The sequence below is a fragment of the Monodon monoceros genome, unplaced genomic scaffold (assembly GCF_005190385.1).
Source record: "Monodon monoceros isolate NGI ecotype Baffin Bay Population unplaced genomic scaffold, NGI_Narwhal_1 Super_Scaffold_12, whole genome shotgun sequence".
NCBI lineage: Eukaryota > Metazoa > Chordata > Mammalia > Artiodactyla > Monodontidae > Monodon > Monodon monoceros.
The window spans coordinates 1038003-1049660 of NW_021703768.1; positions in this window are offsets into that span (position 1 = coordinate 1038003).

The window sequence follows — 11658 nt, forward strand, 5'->3', positions numbered from 1 at the left end:
TTTCTGGTTATCTTGATTTGATGTATTGTATCCTGGCCTCTCAATTAAATTTGAGAGACACCTTTTTTTTTTTTTTTTTAAGTTAAATTTGCTAGACACTCAGATTTCTTGGTAAAGATGCAGGGAATGTCCTCGCCCCTTAAGCTGTCAGACCTCTCAGGAGGGATTATTGCTCGGTGGCTGCACTTGGCAGGGTTATGTTGACTCTTCTATTCATCAGAGGGAATCTCATAATTATATATGACTGTCGTCAGGAAAAGGTTGAATTATCTTGGCTATTTTCTCTTTTCTGACGTAGAAAAGTCTTATTTCTACGAGCCCTGTTTATGCCCCGCAGGTCTGGGTGGTCAGGGCAAGGGAGGCCCAAGCAGAGACACGGGCCAGGAAGGGAGCTGCGGTGGCTTTAGGGCTCACAGTTTTATTTCCCTCCTCTCGGGGATTACAGCCCTGCCTTGCCCATTTTCCAAAGTCTCTAAGCAGCTACTGCTGTCTTGTTCAGTTTTCTGGTTGCTTACATAGTTCACAACTCAGACCAACAGCAAGACCTGGAAATCTTGGTTCCCTACCTACCTCCTCCCCAAACACAACACGTTTTGTGAGTTTCTGGTGAACCCTTATTTTGGAAGCAAACTATGCAAATGCCCACATGGACCTTCTCATTCACTTTCTTTTTTCACAGACGATAGACACTGTGTGGGCTGTCCAGCACCCTGCTTGTGTCTTGGGGAGCCCTCCACTCTTCCACATGGGGACCCTCCTCTTGCCTTTTTTTTTTTTTTTTTTTTGCAGTACGCGGGCCTCTCACTGTTGTGGCCTCTCCCGTTGCGGAGCACGGGCTCCAGACGTGCAGGCTTAGCGGCCATGGCTCACGGGCCCAGCCGCTCCGGGGCACGTGGGATCTTCCCGGACTGAGGCACGAACCCGTGTCCCCTGCATCGGCATGCGGACTCTCAACCACTGCGCCACCAGGGAAGCCCCCTCTTGCCTTTTTAACAACAACAAAAAAACCCCTTATTTATTTATTTATTTGGTTGTGCTGGGTCTTAGTTGCAGCACATGCGCTCTTTAGTTGCGGCTCCAGGGCTCCTTAGTTGTGGCACGTGGGTTCCTTAATCGTGGCATGCAAACTCTTAGTTGTGGCATGCATGTGGGATCTAGTTCCCTCTTCAGGGATCGAACCTGGGCCCCCTGCATTGGGGCTGCGGAGTGTTACCCACTGCGCCACCGGGGAAGTCCCTCCTCCTGCTCTTTATGTGCATAGTTCTGCATATGCGGATGCACTGCAGTTTAGTCAGCCAGTTCCCTGCTGAGCGACATTTGGGTTGTTTCTAATATTTTGCTTTTACAAATATTGCTTTAAGTGAAGACCTCAGGCATATAACATTTTGACTTGTGGAGGTGTATCTTCAGGATAGATTCCTAGAAGTGGGATTGCCAGGTCAAAGGGCAATGTACCCATAACTTTGTTAGATGGAATCAAATTCTTCTCATTGATAACATACTCTCTTTTTTATTTTTGCCATTTGAAATGAGTTGGTGTAATTCCAGGTGGAACAGAATTCAGGATAGAACAGAACCCGAAGAACACACATTCTGGGCTGGGTTTACTCTGATCTCACAGATGAGGTAGAAATGGCTGAGAAGAACTAAAGAAAAGATGAGCCACTTTATGTTTCTTAAATGTACAATAGGTTTTGAGACAACACTTCATTCTAGCTGTAGGTGGCAACAGATGTTATGGCAGGGAATCCAGACGTTTACACAAGAGTGGGGCTAAGGATCATCATTGCCTCGGGCAGAAGGAACAGCTTATTTTTTTGGCCAGATTTCTGAATTCCCCCCATGGCAGGGGCCCTTCCCCGCGGCTTCCCTTTTAGCCCCTGGCGTTCCTTCTGCCCGTCCTCCTGTTTCTGCAGGAATGCCTCACCACCCCCTTGGCCGGCTTCCTGGGCTGCTCCAGGGACTGCTTCTTTCAGCTTTGCCACCGGACGTGACACCTGCCGCCCGTTCCCTAGACCTTGCCGCTGAAGCTGGTAACGCGCTCTTTGCCCATATTCTTCCACAGCTTCTCCAGCGGAGCATTTCGTCAGAATTCCGGATTTTTGTCGCCTCGATAGACGAGAAATAATTCATGATAAGTCAGTGTAATGTGATTTGCATTTCTCTATTATTAGTGAAATCGAGCGTCTTTCTCTATGTTCAAGGGCATTTCTCTATTATTAGTGGAATCGAGCGTCTTTATGTTCACGGGCATTTCTCTATTATTAGTGGAATCGAGCGTCTTTCTCTATGTTCACGGGCATTTCTCTATTATTAGTGGAATCGAGCGTCTTTCTCTATGTTCAAGGGCATTTCTCTATTATTAGTGGAATCGAGCGTCTTTCTCTATGCTCAAGGGCATTTCTCTATTATTAGTGGAATCAAGCATCTTTTTCTATGCTCAAGGGCTGTTTGTCTTTTCTGGGAACAGACTGTGTATTTTGCCTATTTCTTTTTAAAGGGCTTTAAGTTTTTTTCTTTTCGATTTTTAAAAGTTCTTTATATATTAGGAGTATTAGCCGCCCCTTTAAAAAATGATGTAATACTTGCAAATTTTTTTTTGAATTTATTTATTGTATTTTTCGGTCTTCGTTGCTGTGCGTGGGCCTTCTCTAGTTGCCGCGAGCTGGGGCTACTTTTCATTGCGGAGCACGGGCTCTAGGTGCACGGGCTTTAGTAGTTGTGGTTTGCGGGCTCTAGAGCGCAGGCTCAGTAGTTGTGGCTCACGGGCTTAGTTGCTCCAGGGCATGTGGGATCTTCCCGGACCAGGGCTTGAACCCTTGTTTCCTGAGTTGGCAGGTGGATTCTTAACCACTGTGCCACCAGGGAAGCCCTAGCCCCCTATTTTTTTAATGAGATAAGTTGTGTGGTTTTCTACCAGTCATTTGGATTTGTCTTTGCTCACGGGACCACCAATTCCTTCCTGAAATGTCCTCTGCCCTTGGCCTCTGTCTCCCTCTGGCTGCCTGGCTGCCGCTCCTCTGAGGCCCTTCTCTCTCTTCCCGCCAATGTCTGTGTCCTGTGCTCTACCCTCTTCTCTCCCGGCACCCTCTCTGGATGGTCTGGCTCGGAACCCAGCCTCAGTGAGAACCTCTGTGCACATCTCCGAATCCGCACCACTAGCTTGGACTCTCTGCCCGTCTGCCCCATCGTCACTAGACCGTCTACTCATACGTCTGCCAAGCATTCAGGCTGTGTGGGTCCCAGACTGGAGTCAGACACACACTTTCCCTGTGACCGCGCTCCTGGAGGCGGCACCCCTCTCTTAGGCAGAGATCTTGTGGTCCCAGTTCTCTGAGCTTCCCTACATCACACCTACGGGTTCCTGCTCGGATTCTGGGTGGGGCAATGTCTTCTCTTTGTACAAACTTTGTGGTGCTCTGAGAAGTTCTCGATATCCTGGTCCAGGGAGATCTTGAATGGGGGTTGAGGATCCCATTGGGCAGGACGACCCCACCTCAGAGGCTTGGTGGCATCTGCTTCCTTTGACTTGCTTGGGATCCAGTGCCCTCGACTAAACGTCATGCTTCTGCGCCCTGGGAAGGGCCATCATGGCTCACATAAGTAGGAGCTTCCTCCTGGGTATTTTTCCTCAGCACCTATGCCACACTCCTCACCGTGCACTTCAACCTCCAGGCCCCTTCTGCACCTGGAGTACTGTGTGCCCCCAGGAGGCTCTGATACTGGAAATCCAGAACCCTATGGGACACTTGGGCAGTGAGTTTTTCACCCAAGTATAGATGTGCCCAGCCTGGCGTAGCTGGACAGAGGTTGCATCAGTGCACAATGGGGTTTCCTCAGCATGAGGAGAGTTAAACTCCTCTCTTGGCCCCAGAAAAAACCCTGTCTAATTGACTCTCTTTAGAGAAGAATTCTCAGTGCTGTGAGGATCCTTAACGGGCACCTAAAACTTAATGTAACCAAAATGGCACTTTAGCTCTTCATCTGAAACTTGCCCTGTGTCAGTACCCACTGTCTCAGCAGCAGCTCACCCGCCTACTTGATTAAGGCAGAAATCCAGATCTTATCTACAATTTCTCCCTTTCTCTCAGTCCCCACACCTGTTTGGTTCCCAGTCCCACCCTGTATAAGACCACTTTTGTTCTTTGTGGCATCAAAACTCATGTCCTCAAGCATCAGCGGCCGCAGGGGCCTGCAGGGCTGGACTCGTGGTGTGGAGTGAGGGAGGTGGCCTGGGTGCACAGAGTGGATGGCAGAGCAGACGTGCTATGCAGCACCCTTGCATTGTTGCCGTGTGGCGACGGGCCCAGTGCCGCTAAATCTTCTGATTTTTTTCAGAAGCTAGGACTCTGGATTTGAAAACTGAAATCTCCTTTTCTGCCCTTTCTTTGGCAATCATCTGGGCGTGACAGCCTCCTCCCTGGTTTTTATTTTATTTTCTTCTCCATTCCCTACCCTAATGTCTCCGCAGCGTCTTAGACCCCTGAGTGAAAGCGTTGAGAACATGTCTTAGATTATGTGCATATCCTTCATGCCCTGCTTGTGTGCGTGTGCTTTTGGTCTCTGTGCATGTTACTGGGCTGCAGACCTTGCACCTCTCGCTCAGTGCAATCTCAATGCGACGTTACATGTGCACAGTGCAGCTGTCCTGTGTAGGCGCCTGCCCTGCCCAGCTCGCCTGCCCCCGTGATGGGCCGGAAGGAGCCTCCAGCTCCCAGGTAAAGCTGCGACGGGCACCCTTGTCTCTTCAGGAACGGCCTGGAGCTGCAGTGCTGTGTCATGGGACACGTGTGTTCAACAGTACCAAGTGCTGACAGATTGCACTCCAGAAAATGCTTCACCAGTTTACACTCCTCTGGCCTCCACGTGCCCCACCCTTGCCTTGCCAACCTTTGTACAACCTTTGTACATGCACAGTGTGATTTTTGTTTTAATTCACTCCGTTTGAACAGTACTCAAAATAGCCTTATAAACAAAACTTTTCATGAGAAAAATGTTGCACAAGCAAAGGGAAATTTCTTCTGCGCTGAATACTTGCATCCATGACTATCCTGTGAAAAGGTGAGACTTTTAGACCTTTCATAACTTATGTGATAGAAAATGGAGCTGTTACAGTTCTCTGATGGTAGTAAATTTCATCCTGGCATTTGAAACTTTGCTTGCAATTTTGGAATCAGAAAAGATATTCAAACAGCTGTTTGAGTAGAAAGACCAATGAAGAAATACAGTGTGGAAGGCTATTTTAAGTTCTGCTATGATTATTTTATCTTCTTCTAAATCTCTCTTAATAAAAAATCTGTTATTTTATCACTTTCTTTGGTAATAGTTGATGAAACCATTCATTTCATATTCCCAGCTGTTAGCATATACTGCTTTATACCTGACTTTCCACCATTCCCACGTTGAGCGAACACTTGCATGTTGCACCAAGAGCTCCAAAAACTTTCAGTCGCTCTTGGTTGCTACTAGGATTAACTTAAGTTCACAATATGGAAAAATCATGCTTCAACCTTAATGTTGTGACTTTTAACATGAGTGCTTCCTGATAGAGAGACCAGCCAGTAGACAAAAGTGTATTTATTACTTCATTGTCTTAGATACATTTTAAAAAATTGGAATATAATTGCTCTATAATGTTGTGTTAGTTTCTGCCGTACAGCGAAGTGAATCAGCTGTATGTATACATGTACCCCCTCTCTCTTGTGCCTCCCTCCCTCCCCCCCAATCCCATCCATCTAGGTCATCACAGAGCACCAAGCTGAGCTCCCTGTGCCATACAGCAGGTTCCCACTGGCTATCTATTTTACACATGGCAGCGTATATATGTCAATCCTAACCTCCCACTTCTTCCCACCCTCCCCTTCCCCCTCTGCGTCCACATGTTCATTCTCTACGTCTGCGTCTCTGTTCCTGCCCTGCAAATGGGTTCATCTGTACCACTTTTCTAGATTCCACATTTATTAGGTACATTTTTGATTTATCATTTTTTAGAGAATGTCAGGGACGCACAAACTGATGTGTGAGGATTTCTAGGTTAATATGTGAGAGTTTTGGGGTAGTATTGATACACCTCACTCTTCTGTCCTGTGGCTTCCTCAGGACCCACGAAGGGAACACAGAAGGGATGCTGCTGTGCTCCTGGCATCCTTGTCCCAGGTAAGCTGAGGCTTTCCTCCCCTTTCCTAAAAGTCATTTGTCTTTGCTATAGGTAAGCATATTATCTTCCTTGGCCTGGTGCTTCACTGCTCTTCTAAAACCCACCCGTGGAACCTCAGTTCTTCTTTCCTATACAATGGGCACCAGAAGGCCCAGTGTGGCAGGTGGTGAAATTTCCTCTCTGTGAACTCCTGAGGCCTGGGCATCAGCATGTTCTCACAAGGATCATAGTGTTCCTTGTCTCTTCCCCACGTAACATTTACACACATGGTCAGTTCACATCTTCTCACCCACTGTCAGAAATGCGTTGGGCCCACAGAATGTTCAAGAGAAATAAATAACTACATCTTTCTTCCAGGAACTCATAATTTCACATGGGGACACCATCAATAGTAGTGAAAATGAATAATTGCTTACTGTGTGCCAGGCTGTGTGCTAAGCCCTTTACGTTAATTTTCTTAAGTAAGTTCTCTTCCACAAACTATAGTGCAAGCAGACTGGGCTGCTGCTTTTATCCTGGGAATAATTCTGGGGTCTGGGGACATAGGAGCCAGTATGTCACAGGCAAGGAAACTTTGCGGGTATGAGGACAAACTAGGCACACTTTTGATGTGTTTGTGTTGGCTGGCATGGTAAAAGGGAATCTGGAGGAGCCCTGAAGGGTAGAGTGCATCCTCCCGGCCCACCAGTTTCCCACATGGTACTCTTGTTAAGTATACAGCAGCACTGGGCATTCTGAGCATTGCAGTGTCTCAGAGTCCTGTGGGATGCAGAGGCCTGACCCCACCATCAACACCTTTGAACCAGAGGTGAAGTGAAACTAAAGAATCAACCCAGACCTAATACTGTTTAATTGGAAGAGATCACCCTTCACCCTTGTTGCCTGACAGAGGAAATAGTGAACGCTTTCTGGGAGAAACATTTTCTGTCTCTACTGTAGAGTGTCTGGGATACAAAATCAATTTTGAGACATGAAGCAGCAGGAGAAGGTGACCCATAATCAAGAAGGACACCCACAGATGACTCATGTGTTGAAATCAGCAGAGAAGGACTTAAAAATAATGAATCATAAATGTGCTAAAGGACTTAGAGGAAATGATAGATAAAAGTGGGTGAAAAGATAGTGTAGTTCAGCAAATAAATGGGAACTAAAAAGAACCAACTGGAAAATTGAGATCTGAAAAATACAGTATTGAAAATGAAGAGTTAATTCAGTCTGTCTGGGCAGAGTGGTAAAAGGAACCATGAATTTGAAGACAGGTCAATAGAAATTATCCAAACTGAAGCTCCAAACTGAAGCACAAAGAGTAAAAGGAATGGATAAAACTAACCAGGCGTCCAAGACCTGTTGGATATTATCGAAAAGTCTAACTTAGGTATAATTAGAGTCCTGAAAGGAGAGGAGAGGAAACAGGGAAAGAAATATTTTCCAAAATTGATGAAAGATGTCGATACACAAGTCCAAGAAGCTGAGGAACCCCAAGCATGATAAATACAAAGAAAGCCACCCCTAGACCTACCATGGTCATCACAGGACGAGTTACCTGGAAGTGGATGCTGAGACGGCATTAAACGTGCAAGATGCTTGTTAGGGAGTGTGGTAGCCCTAGATGGCCTCCAATAACCCTTGCCTCCTGGTGTTCGTGCCCTGTGAAATCCCCAATCCACGACTGTGAGGTGGATCTAGTGAGTTTCAATTTTCATTATAACTTTTGATTTTGAAAAGTTTGCACTCAAAAGACTTTGCAAAAATAGCACAGAAATTTCCTGTGTACTCTACTCAGCTTTACCCAATGATAATATCTTACATAGTCATAGCATACTGGTAAATCAAGGAAACTGATATTTGTACGATTTTATTAACTTAGTTACAGAACTTATTTGGACTTTGCCAGCTTTTACATGCACTCTTTGTTGTATAGTTCTATCAGGTTTTTTTAAAAAATAAATTTATTATTAATTAATTTATTTATTATTTTTAGCTGCACTGGGTCTTCGTTGCCGCACGCGGGCTTTCTCTAGTTGTGGCTAGTGGGGGCTACTCTTCGTTGCGGTGCGTGGGCTTCTCATTGCAGTGGCTTGTCTTGTTGCAGAGCATGGGCTCTAGGCACGCGGGCTTCAGTAGTTGTGGCTTGTGGGCTTCAGTAGTGTGGCTCGTGGGCTCTAGAGTGCAGGCTCAGCAGTTGTGGTGCACGGAATTAGTTGCTCCGTGGCATGTGGGATCTTCCCAGACCAGGGCTCGAACCCGTGTCCCTTGCATTGGCAGGTGGATTCTTAACCACTGTGCAACCAGGGAAGCCCTTATCAGGGGCATTTGAATAAACATCACCACAATCAGAATACAGAAATGTTCCCACTTCACAAAGAAACTATCTCATGTTATTCCTTAATAGTCACACCCTTCCTCCAGCCCTAACCCCTGGCCACTACTGATCTGTTCTCTAATACCATAATTTTATCACTTTGAGAATATTAATGGATTATACAGCATGTAACCACTCATGATGTCCTGAAATCCACCCAAGTAGCTGCGTGTATCAATAATTTATTTCTTTTTACTGTTAGGCAGTGTTCTATTGTTTGGATATACCACAGTTTATCTATTCACCCATTGAAGGATATTTGAGTTTCCTGTTTTTGGCTATTATAAGCAAATCTGACGTGAACACTTGTGTACAGGGTTTTGAGTGAACCTAAGTTTCTAATTTCTCTAGGATAAATACCCAAGAATGAAGTTGCTCTAGTCACGTGTCCACCAAAACCTCCAGCAAGCTATTCACTCCTTACCCATCTAATCTGATCAACATAATCTCATCGATGAAATGGATCAGCGTTGTGCTCTGCAGGAGGCCAGGATGGTCAGATCTCTTTGGACCATATTCTGACAGAGGTGAGAGAGTAAATGTATATTGTCCATTCCATGTGAATGTGAACTGTTTCTATTTTCTGAATGGGATAGAAGAGAATACAAGTACCTGGTGCCCAAGACAGGATCCTTTCGTTTATCACCATCATCAGCCATGTTTTTCAGCAAATGGAAGAACTTCTTGCTGTCGCAGGGGGACAGCAAGAGCATCGGGTGGGTGGCCGCAGCCCTGACCTTATGTGAATCCTCTCTGACCTTGGGCTTCAGATTCTGTGCTGTGCAGCGGGCTGTCAGTGACGTGGAATCTCATGCTTTCACCGAGCCAGCATCTGTCCTCATGTCCATGTGCAGCACCTAGCTTTCCTTTGGGAACTACATCTCACCTGCTTCCAGTCCAAACACTTTCAGAGGGCTGACCCACGTTCCACCCACCTGGAAGATGAATGTATGATCCTCATCAAGACAATCCCAGTTTCAGTCCTCTGCCTGCTGTGTTTGGTTCAAGGATGAGAATGTGACCCAAGCCAGGCCAAAGGCATTCAAAGTAATGTGTTTGCATGGAGCCTTAGGAAGGGAGAAACCCTTCCCAGTAGAAGGCACGTCGAGTGGGTGTCATCCTGCAGATGCAGTGAGGGAGACTGCGCCTGTGAACGGGGCCCCCAAGGCCCTCAGCAGGACTGATGGTTGGAGAGGGACAAGGCCACACTATGAGAATGTGAGCCCTTGGACCTGATACCTCCAACCCCACTCTCAACTTGTCTCTTGGAAGCAATAATTTATTTCTGTCATTTAAAAATAATATTAATTTATTTTACTTGAGTAAGCGTGTCTAAACCCTTGTAATTAAAAAAGTCCTGAGATGTCAGGACGAATGGTTCCTGAGACACCTTCTGGCACCGTGTCCTCACTGGGTGGGCGTGTCGGGGGGAGATGAAGATACTGGGTGGGGTCAGATCTAAAGGGAGCTGCCAATCCACTCTGTGTCTGTTTCTTCTGTGTCCCAGGAGAGGGAAACACCAGAACAATGAGAGGAGAGCTCGCTGGGAAAAAGGGTTATAGCATGGTTAATTGGGTTATTTTAGGGTTCATTTTATTTGTGTGTTATTAGGAAATCACCCTTTTATTCTAGATTTACAGGGTGATGCAATAGCTTGTTCGTATTTGACTTTTAATTTCACCTCTCATTCTAGTTTTCTACGGAATTGTCACAGTTAATGAACAAATATGGATACCTTATTATGAACTAAAATCCGTATTTTATTCAGGTTCCCTTCATTCTCCCTTTTTCTGTCCTAGGATCCCACCCAGGGTATCACATGGTATTTCGTCATAGTGTCACTTTCGTATGTTCATGGCTCTGACCTTTTCTCACACTGCCCTTCTCTCAGTGGCCTAGGCGGACTAGCCGGGCTCCATGCAGACTGTCCCGAGTGGGGATTTACCTGGTGTTTTTCTTGTGATTAGAATGGGGTCGTGGGTTTTGAGGAAGCAGATCACAGGGGTAAAGTGCTATCTCATTACTTTGTACCACGGGAACATACATCAAGGCAACTTACCACTGTTCATGTTAACTTTGCCTTCCTGGCTCAGGTAGTGTTTGTCAGATTTTCCCCAAGTCTGTACTGTGTGTCTTCCTTGGGATGAAGTTACTATGCGGCCCGCACACTCCAGGAGAGGGGAGTCAGCCCCGCCTCCTTAATGAATGGCTGAGTATCTACATCAACTCTTTGGAACCCTTCCACGTAGGAGATTTCTATTCAGCGCTCCTGAGGAAAAGAAACCTCCACTGTGTAATTATTTATTTTAACCGGTGTGGATGCCCACTCGGATAGTTATTTTAAGCTTTTGGTTAGAAGCCAGCAGTACAGTATATGCCTGCTCAGTTCATTCCTGCTCTGGCGAGTCAGAGCTCTTTCCATTGGCTCCTGCTTTCCTCTGACATAATTCCGTCTTGGGGGTTTCTTTCTTTCTTGGTACACATCTTTTTATGTGCTTGTTCACCATTTGCATTTTTTGTCTGGTCCTTGTTGAAGTCCTTTTCCATTTTAAAATTTGGGTTGTCTTTTTGTTGATGATTTGTATAAGTTCTTGATGTATTCTGAAGAGAAGTCTCTTGTTAGCTATATCCTGTGCAAATACTTTTTTCCTTTCTGTGGGCTGTGTTTTCACTTTCTGGATAGCACCTTTTGATGCACAAAAGTTTTTAAAATTGAGGAAATGTAAACTATCCATCGTCACATGGGTATTGTAACCATTGGCCTTTGCTTATCTGTAACATCCCACTCCGAGGGTAAGAAACCTGGCTTCCGCCATTTGTCCTTCATTGAATCCATTGCTTGCTCCACTTGGGATTACAGATGTAGTGGTTTCAGTATTATTAGCCTCTACCACCTTGGGAAAGAACTTACAGAGTCCAGTATTTACGCATGGCACAATTTGCTTTTGTACTGCAGATTCCGTTCTCTCCCAAAGCTAACTAGCTCAAGTACCTTTTGTTCCACCACCAACAGTGGGTTTTCTTTCGTACATTTCTAAATCAGATTCTTTGGCACATTCTCTCTTCCACCCTATGACACTCCCATACCCTGAATAACTAAATTTGAATATTTGATTTACTTGTTGCGTTGTAAAAATCC